Below are 10,181 nucleotides of genomic sequence, written 5' to 3'. Positions count from 1 at the left end.
AGATGGGAGACAAGACGAAGTATAAATATATACAATACAAAATAGAATGTGATTAGTATAGGGATGGTTATAAACAAAGTGCTAGGAGAAATCTGAGGCGGAGGAGACCACTTCTAGCTACAAGGATCAGGAAAAGCTTAATGGAGGAGAAGGGACTGGAAGTGGGCCTTGAAGGATTTCAGCAGGCAGAGATGGTGTGGAATGGGTGTGCTGAATGCATGCATATGAGTAGAGATTTAACTAAGAATTCTTTCCTGTGGGGCAAAAATGATGAGGTTGGACAGTGGTAGTGGTGCAAAGGACAGTCTATGTATAGATCTATAGATACAGTAATATTTTTATTTTTTGATATGTAACAACCTTTTTTTATTGAGAAATAATGATCGTAATTTGTAAGTGAAAGACCACAAACTTTTGTTTTCGTTTTTGGCTAGGCAGTGGGTTAAGTGACTTGCTCAGGGTCACACAGCTAGTAAGTGTTATGTGTCTGAGGCTGGATTTGAACTCAGGTCCTCCTGAATCCAGGGCCAGTGCTCTATCCACTGCGCCACCTAGCTGCCCCTGACCATAAACTTCTGACCAATAAAAAAAATGCTAATGGGTTGTTGAAGCTGGAAGAGATGTTAGCAGTGTATTCTTCATCTTCTAGAGAAGGAAACCAGGATTCCGAATGGTAGTGACTTATTTGTCCAAGCACACATAGCATGTTAGGAGTACAACCAAGACTAGATTTCAGGTCTCCTTTTATGTACTATATGTGCTTTTTGATACGGTAATAACAGGAGAGGTACTGGCCTGTCCCCCACATAGTTTGACTATAGCCCAAGGGAGATTTGTGGGAAGATGAGCCCTGGAGGCATTTTAGTGACAAGACCCTGGGGATGGTAGCAAAGGAGTGGAACTATGCTTCATGGTGTAGGCCTACAGAGGACTTCAAAGTACAGGGATTGACTACCAAAGGGAGGGATCATACCCCCTCCAATGTTGACACTCTGAGGTAAAGTTATGATTGCTTTACCCTAGCTCTGTATTTTCGGCATAGGTAAAAACATAAGGAAATGCACAGAAATGGAACATGATGGGATCAGTTCCAGGAACAGCAAGTAGTCTAGTTTGACAAGATCAGACCATACCACACATGTAAGGGATTACTATGAGATAAGGCTGGGCAGACAGGCTAGAGTTAGGGCTTTATCTGGCATATAATGGGGAACACTGGAAGGCTTTTTGTGTAGAAGAGTGGCATAATCAAATCTGTCCATTAAAAAGATTACTCTGGCAGAGTGATTTAGGAATCTAGTAAATAGACAGACTAGCTTTGGAAACAGTCATATCACTTCTTTAGAATTTATTCAACCAGGTATAATAGTTGATAACGGTTTTTATCGCTTTATCTAATGCAGAGCCAGTTTTACTATGTGTTCTGGTCAGTTTTTTTCCCTCCAGTAAGAAGGCAGTTGGTGATAATGTAGTCCCTGGAGAACGAAGTTTGTGAAGTTGTTAGTACTGATGAACTAGACTAAGGGGAAAAAGGTTTGGTAATTACTGGTAGAGTACCAACATGAACTATGGGGCTGAGGAAGTTCACCATGTTGGGTCTCTTTGGTAAATCACCATTTTTTACCTATCTCTCTATTGATGTAGCAGGTAGATGTTCCTGCCTCCCAGAAGTTTTGAGCAAAAGTAAACAGAGGGGAGAGACAAGTGGACCCATCCCCTTGTTGCTATGGTGATTGCAGAGAACAGCTATTGTTTCCAAGCTGCCACTTTTGGTGTGGCTACTATTGCACCAGTTGCCAGAGTTTATGCCTGCATTGATTGGGGCAGGGTATGAGAGCTGAGAACTATGCCTAGGGCAGAGATACAAGGTATCTACAAGGTCTACATAAGTTGGTGCTGTCAGGGTCTACAGCAGAGATGGATTTTGAGGCCCCCTATACTAGCAGCTTTTTAAAGTTGTATCAGCTGGATACAGAAGAGGACATACTCCTTACCTATAATATTTCTTTATTCCCAGTTGATATAGGCCCTTGACCCCTTAATAGAGGTCCTAGCCATACAACTCTTTTCCTCATCCATTCACTAAAGGTAAAGTGGGAAGGGCAGAGGGAAGAAGTTTCCGTTTTGGAAAATGTCTAAGGACAGTTCTGCTGTCCTATTTGTTCAAGACAATAAAATGTGTATTATAAATATAGAAGGCTGTAAATAAGGGGAGAACCCAAAAGGGGGAGTGAGGACTCTAGAGCAAAAATAATTTCCTATTTTAGTAACTTTTGAGTATATCTTAATCATACTCAAGAATTCAGAACTAGGCTAGGGAAGGCTTTCTTCTTGCCTGGCCCTCTCAAATCCAAGGTTTGGTGGGTTTGGGCTTCTTGATACAGATAGAGAAAACATCTCCCTCACTGGCAAACTAATTAATTAAACTGATGCTCTCCTTGTAGGTTTGAGTCTGGTGAAGCCTACTGTTGCCTTTGCAACATGTCAAGTGACACCTGGAAAAAACCAAGCCCCCAACAACCCTTTAGAATACTACACTAATTAGAATATTATAATTTCTAGTTTATTTAACCAGAAAATAATGTTAATTTGTCTTTTGCAAGTAGCAGCCATATGGCAATGGAAGACAACAGACTAGGAATTCTTAGCAAAGCTGGGCCATTAACTTCTTGTCTGAACTTGGGCAAGTTATTTAACCAGTTGAGTCTTAGGTTCCTTGTTTCTTAAATGGGACATGAATGTCTGCTGTACCTATCTTACCAGTTGTCAAGCAAATGAAAAATAATTCAACAGATGTTTATTTAATGCTTACTATGTTGTAAGGCATAGGAGCTTACAATCTAATAATAGATGTGGAAATGCTTTGAAAAATAGAAAAAGTGTAATACAGGTATAAGGTGGTAGTTTCATTGCTGATTATCATTACAAACAAAATTGCATTCTCTCTAATCGATGAACTGGTTTCTGATTGTTGTGCATTATCATTGGGTCCTTGAGTTTAGATTTTTCCAGTTCTTAGGCTTTTATTTTTCTGGTGCTCAGTCTATAGAGTATCATTTATAGCTTTAATTAACATACTAATTACTGTTGTTTTCAAAGGCTCATGAAGATGCTCGATAAGACCTAAATTTATCTCCATTATTGCAGTTTCTCACTGAATACTTTTTCTCAATGACACGTGGCTATCTATCATTATCAGTAGTTGTCATCCTTAAAATGACATATGTGACCATCTTTCAGTCAAATCAATAAGTTAATTTTGCAAGTTAAGGTTTTGTGAAATGCTGTAAAGATATTTCTTTTATTCACTAACTTGATTCATTAGAGAAAAGACACAATTCTGTTTATTATCTACATTTTGTTTTCCTGATTACAGTATTTTTCTTTAAATAGCTGTTGTAAAACTCATCTAAGAATCTGGATTATACTTACCAGATGGTTTCCTGGATCATATTTCTTACTTTTCAAAGGTTTGGTATCATATTTTCTCAATAGTCTGGTACCTCTCAGTTGTCCATGGCTTTTCAAACGAAATTCTATATGATCCAGTCTGTGTTGAAGTATTTACCTTAACACCCTGGCATGCCTGACCTGCTGAGGGATATATACTTAAATTGTCCAAATATTAGGACAACTGCATTTTATCACTCTTCGTTTTTGCAAAGTCTTAACTACTTTCCAATTTCTTAAACTTGTTTACTTAATTTTTTTCATGTTATCATATTAGAGTCAGTGTCACCACTAATTTAGAGTAAAGATCTCCATGCCTCAGCCCCTACTGCACTTCCCCCTCCCCCACCCGTTACACACACAGGCAGGCTTTTCATCTGCTTCTTTAGCTCTATAGGCTTTTTAGCCAGCTGCCCTTAATCTCATTTTCCAGGTCCCAGACTGGTCCTGGATACTTTAATATTCACGATTTAGATATACGAACAAGGTTTTGGTTGTACAAAGTACCAGGAAAAACAATTCAAGATGAATGATATTCTCATCCCAAATCTTAAAGGCAGCCCGGGGGGTTCAAGTTTAAACAGTGGTAGCTTTGGGTAGAAAGTGGGGTTAGCAGCCATTTGGGTGCAGAACAGCTCTGGGAAGTCTAGATTTGTTTTGGACTAGAGTTGATAGGATTATAGAATTTTAGAGCAGAAAGCGTCCTTAGAGACCATCTATCTAGTCCAGTCTTCTTATTTTACAGATGAGGAAACTAAGCCCCAGAGAATTTAAGGGATTTGCTCAAGATAATATAGGTAGCAGAAATGGGATTTGAAAACAGATCTGACTCCCAATCCTTTCCATGATACAAAACTTTGTCCAGAAGAACCCCATGTTATGGGATGTGGGGGTATGTGGGAAGGGGTGTCCATGAGTTTTCAAACATAACTGTAACTTATAGGCTCATCCTATATATCAGAATGATTCTACATCTTAAGTAGCTTCAGAACTGGATGGCTTTGTTTGAACAGATCTTATTGATTGCCAAGGGAATCTAGTTAACATATAGCTTTGAGTTCTCACATTCTGATACTCTAATAAATCTGTGATTTTATTGGAGCAGATAAACCTTCCACCAATGCATATTTATAACCAATATACACCATCTCTTATCAATTCTTGTCTATATATTTCCATAAATCCTCTGTAGAAGATCCACTCAACATACTGAAAGCCTTCTGTTTCTTTTAATATCTACAAAAACAAACCTACCATTTTGGCAATCCACTGTTGTGGAGACTGTGTCTCTCATTCTTGCTACATGACTGGCCTATAACCTTTTCTAGTCATACATATTCTTCTTATTACCTTTTATATCATTACATGTACATTTCATTGGTAACCTGCTATATAGCCTGATTACAATCACAGTTCATCTTTCTGTCATCTTATGGGTTTACTTGTACTTTTTATTCTGAGGTTGTGATACTCCATAATTCACAGCCATGTGTCATCATTGCGGGAGTGATGTTAAAGAGATGGGCTTTTGTGGCAGAAAGCAATTTCTTATCTTTGAAAGTACAGCTCAGTTTCCCAAATGTGACCCAGTCTGATTTGAGCATATGTTACTGTCAGTGTCCTTCATCAACTAAAAAAATGTATTTCTGATTCAAAAAGCTGGTCTTACAAAAATTAGATAGAAAAAAATCACAGTAAGTAAATAGATATGAACATATCAAGATCAGGTAAAAATAATTCGTAAACACGTAATTTACTGAATATTTCTTCTTTAGGCTTATTATCTGCATTGAAGATAATTCTCTTCATTTCTATCTTCTGTGCCTTGGCCACTGGACTCAGATGTCTCCAGAGGAGAAAATAAGGCTGGTGACTTTGCACAGCCCTCCCTCACTTAAATCCAGTCCACCAGCAAATCATGACATCACCCTCCTGATGTCATGGTCCTTTTTGAGAATGAAGAACAAACAACATCTTCTGTGCCTATATGCATGATCTGTGTATTTCCTTTTGAAGGTCTTGGTGGATCTTTGGGCCTTGCCTGGTTGTTTTATGTTACTGTGTCACATATTCCTTCTTCCAGACCATAAGGAGGGTAGAGGGGTGTGTATGTATGCTGTAGTCAGGGGTTGATGGAGAGAGCATTGCCATGGAGAGAGGTCCATTTACTGGATTACTAACTCTTCTACCCTCCAACTTGCTGGTCAAATACTAACAGAGGGAAGTGAGAAAACAAAGAATGTTGGGAATCATTAAATAATTTAAAAACTCAAGATGTATCTAAAAGAGTCCTGTTATATCTGATGGGAAGAAGTTATTTAATCAAAATCACTCATGTTTCCAAATCACCCATATGCTAAAACATCACTACCCTATTTGCAATTATCATCTCCAGGTCCTGCAGACTGGAAATGTGATACCTAGTAATGTATTTATTTTTAAAAAAACATGCCATTATGACAAGTCATTTTGAGAGCCTCATGAAGTTTGTTTTATTCCTTGTACAGAGATAGTACAGTATAATGAAAATATCAATGCATGTGGATTAGGAAGATGTGGGTTTGAACCTAAGCTCTGCCACATAATAGCTGTGGGACCTTAGGCAAGGAACTTTACCTCTGTGTACCTCAATTTCCTCTTGTAAAATGAGAATACCTAGCTTATAGAGTGATTACAAAGATCAAATAAAATAATGCATGTAAATTTCTTTGCAAACTACAATACAATTATATAATCTATTATCATAGTTATTACTGTAGAGTTCATGCTGAACAAGGGATGCAGACTCATAGAATATTAGAGCTATAGTGAACATAAAAGATCCTTTAGCCCAGCTCTCTCATATTGCAGAGGAAGAAACAGGTCCAGAGAACTGAAATCACCTACTTGAGGTCATAAAGTTAGAATTGAATTGAACAAGTTCAATAGACACATTGCTTGTACCCCAGAAGTACTCTTTCAGTAGCGTGAGGTTGAAGACTTTTGAAATTGTATTCCTTTACTTTCTGTTCCTCTCTGGGCATAGTAATCTTCTTCCCACTTAATAAGGAAACAGCTTGAATAGTAGAAACAATTTTGGAACAAGAGTCAGAAGATTTTAATTCTAGTCCTGGTTCTGCCACTGACTTGCTTTGTGACCACAGGCAAGTAATTATTCCTCTCTAAGCCTTAGTTACCTCATTTGTAAAATTAGGTTGGATTAAAGGGTCTCCCAAATCTCTTTCTTCACTAGATCCTATAATTCTATGTTTTTTCCTCCTATTTTGAGTGATACAGACTTCTCCTTCTTTCTACGGCACTAGATGGCACTCTTGTCCTATGCAAAAAGATACGAAGAGCCAGTGATATCACACTGAAGTGAGAATATGGTTTAAACACCACAAGGCTCTAAGATGGGGACTGTACTTGGCCTTGCCTATAAATGAGCCACGATATCAATCAAAACCCTGAGACGTTCTTCCATGTTGTTGACTTGGCAAAGAATAGATCTGGAGTTCTGCCTAATATTAAGAAAATGTGTGAATATGCTGTGAAAAATCCTGCTGGAGGGATTGTGGGTTTCCCATTCCTTGTTTGTGCAGTTAGGAATGGGGAGCAATGGCCCTGCTGCAGGTGTGGGGTGTTGGCTGGACTCCCTAGTGCCTCAGCCAGCTCCAATTCTCCCAAGCACCGAAAGAAGCCTGGGTGTGCACCTGTTTGCACTTTAGTGGCCTCTTGAAGCCAGAGCTGCCCCCTTGAGTCCCCCATCATTGAGCTAGTAAGTTGGTATGTGCAGCTGCCCAGAGTTCTTTCAGGTCACCAGCAGGTTAAAGCAGGAGGTGGGAAACAGATCAGGTTTGTGGACAGAAGGGGCTTCATTCTCTTTTCCTTAGGGATGATCTGTGCATCTGGTGTAGGTTAAGGAGAGGAAGTTATTTTTAGAATTTGGGTGAGTGCAAGAGCTACCATAATAGGGAGACCATGACAGACAGTATTGATTCTGGGATGGCCTCCATGTAATGGCACCCATACTGGACTGGATAGTCTACAAGTAACCTTTCTGGGGTACTTCAGCTTGTGTGAGGTTACATTGTAGCTCTGCACGAAGTTTAATAGGGGTTCTGGTGTTTTTCTCTGGATGTTACAAGTCTTTCCTACACTGTGGAATTTACTGAAACAGAGAAAGAAGAGAGAAACTGGAAGATATAGAAGAGAAGGATAGAAAGATTTATCCCTTTCCCCCCCCCCACACACACACTCTCTCTCTCTCTCTCCCTCTCTCTCTCCCTCTCTCTCTCAACTTTTCTGAAACTTCTGATTGGGAGTCTTTAAAGAAACTAAGTCCACCCATTATAAACTTCCTTATCCTAGTTTTCCCCATCCCATTCTATCCTCAGAGGTTCCCAAGCTGATGGTATTTTAGATTTAGCTTTTGCAGTACCATCCAGAAAAAATAAGGGAATCTCTTTTATAAAACTGATGGTAGGGTCATGATTAAATCTCATATTACAGGCATAATTCATCGAATCAGGCTTGTGTCATATAACAACAGAATGTTAAGAGGTCTTGGAAAGAATCTTGAAGATCTAGCTCAATCTCTCCAGATAAGGAAACTGAATTTGAAGACCAAGGTCATAGAACTAGTAAGTGGTAGAACTGGGATTCCAATGAAGGCTTTGCTCCTTCAGTCCAGTACCCTCTTTACTATATCACAGTTCCCTCTTTTAGTTGCACTTAGACTCAATTTCCTCATCTATAAAATGGAGTTTTCCCACGTTTGGGAAAGATGTCCTACACACTTCATGGGGTTATAAGGAAAGTTCTTTGTAAGCCTCACAGTGCTGGGATTTCATTTCAGTATTTTGTAGTGAAGACTGAAGAGTCTTAGAAAGAGGTTCATAGATCATTCACTTAGAGCTGGAAGGTATTGTAGAGGTTGTTTTGTCTAGTCCAGAGGTGAGGAACCTCTGGCCTCGAGGCCACATGTGGTCCTCTAGGTCCTCAGGTGCAGCCCTTTGACTGAATCCAAACTTCACAGAACACATCAGAATTTGCACCTGAGGACCTAGAGGGCCACATGTGGCCTCGAGGTGCAGGTTTCCCCCCACTAAGCTAGTCCAATATCTTTATTTTACTGATGAGGAAGTTGAGCTCCAGAAGGGTAAAGTGATTTGCCCAAAGTCACAAGGGCAGTAAGAAGCAGAGGTGCCTCCCCCTCCAAGGGAATGCTGTAATTGATCTGTATGAGTTGTGTCCTGCATATACTTCTCCATGAGCACATCTCCTCCATTAAGCTCCTTCAAAGGAGAGACTGTTCTACTTTTGTCTTTGTGTCCTTAGTGCTTAGCATGGTTCTTAGCACACAGTAGGAACTTAATAAATATTTGTTGATTAATTTCAATGGAAAAATGTGCAATGGCTTACAAATAAACTTCTAGAAAACAGTCTTTGAAACCCTGATTTACGCAAGTATCTTGCCATTTCCCTGCTACATCCATCTTCTCATCTGGAACAGGGGTCTCTACGCTGGACTGCCAGAAGCTATGCTCCTCTTTCCTGGAGGAGTTGAACCACTACGCTTTTGGAAATCTACCCTGGGGCTGAGCTCTCCATATTAGTGAATGAGTGAGTATAAACTCTCCTAATTCTCTGTGGGTAGCTAGTCTTAGACTGTGTATCCCCTTCTAATCACTCATTCCCCAGGAATGGCAGGCAAGTACTCTCCTCACTCCCTTTCCGATTCTTGCTCTGAGAACTACAGTCAGATTAATACTACCATCTACCATTGTTCCTCAAAAAGGTGTGATAACTCACTATCCTCTGGCTACCTTCATGGTCCCCTGGACTCCTTAGATCGAAACTCCTTTCCCTGGCAACAGCTCTTTTATATGTGTTGTCTTCCTTTATCAGAATTTGAACTCCTCTATCTTGTTTTGGCATTTAATACTCCTAGGGCCCAGTACGATGCCTAGCCTTTAGCAGACACTTAATGCTTATTAATTTATTCAAAGTAAGTAGGTTATTAAGACTATCAAACCTACCCTATTATTAGCGTTTTTTTTCTGAAGAATGAGTAAAAGTCAATATTGCCTATCATTTCTTTCATTCAACTATGAAGAACAAGAATGGTTCTTTAAGTATGAAGAACAAAGAATTATATGGAAAGTCATGGGTGTTGGGTGTGGACAGAGTTCTGGGCTTAGAATAAGAGGACTTGGCAGGTGGCCAGGCTTCCCTGCTTACTGTATGAACCTGGCCAAGTCATAGAACCTCTCTAAAAAGTTCAGTTCTTACAAAGCAATGTATTGATCCAAACCTTAATTATTTTTATGACATCTACATGATTTCTAAACTTAAATCTGACAAGGTGTGAGGATCAGAGGTAGAGCACAAGCAAAGAAAGTGAGGCACAGAAAGTAGAAAAAACTGAGTCTCTCTTTAGTTCTTTTCTCCTATTTGCTAAGTCAATCCTAGGCTAGGGGAATAGTTTATGTCCAAACAAGAGATCACAGAAGATAAAATGGACAATTTTGATTATATAAAATTAAAAAGTTTTTATAAAAAAATCAGTGCAGCTAAAATCAGAAGGAAAGCAAATTTCTCTGATAAAGGTCTCAAATCCAAGATGTATTAGGACCTGATTCAATTTATAAGAATGACAGCCATTCTCCAGTTAAGAACGGATCAAACAATATAATAATAGCCAGCATTTTTATAGCACTTTATGGCTTACAAAGTGCTTTACAAATATT

At 39.2% G+C, this 10,181-nt stretch overlaps 1 protein-coding gene and 1 long non-coding RNA gene across 4 annotated transcripts in view; one reads left to right on the top strand and one right to left on the bottom strand.

The window, feature by feature from the left end:
- HPSE2 (heparanase 2 (inactive)) overlaps window positions 1–10,181 on the bottom strand; it is a 730,238-nt gene that overhangs the window by 9,797 nt on the left and 710,260 nt on the right. The window lies entirely within an intron of this gene.
- The window catches only part of LOC110215371 (uncharacterized), a 35,491-nt gene that overhangs the window by 22,419 nt on the left and 2,891 nt on the right, over window positions 1–10,181 (top strand). For all 3 annotated transcript variants that reach the window (XR_002326491.2, XR_002326490.2, XR_002326489.2), the window contains exon 3: window positions 8,945–9,054. This is a non-coding gene — a long non-coding RNA (uncharacterized LOC110215371). The remainder of the gene's footprint in view (window positions 1–8,944; window positions 9,055–10,181) is intronic.

Source organism: Phascolarctos cinereus, unplaced genomic scaffold (assembly GCF_003287225.1).
Source record: "Phascolarctos cinereus isolate Bilbo 61053 unplaced genomic scaffold, phaCin_HiC Scaffold_3;HRSCAF=262, whole genome shotgun sequence".
NCBI classification, from domain to species: Eukaryota; Metazoa; Chordata; class Mammalia; order Diprotodontia; family Phascolarctidae; genus Phascolarctos; species Phascolarctos cinereus.
Note: the sequence above shows the minus strand (reverse complement) of the source record. Positions and strands in the feature narration are given on the sequence as shown.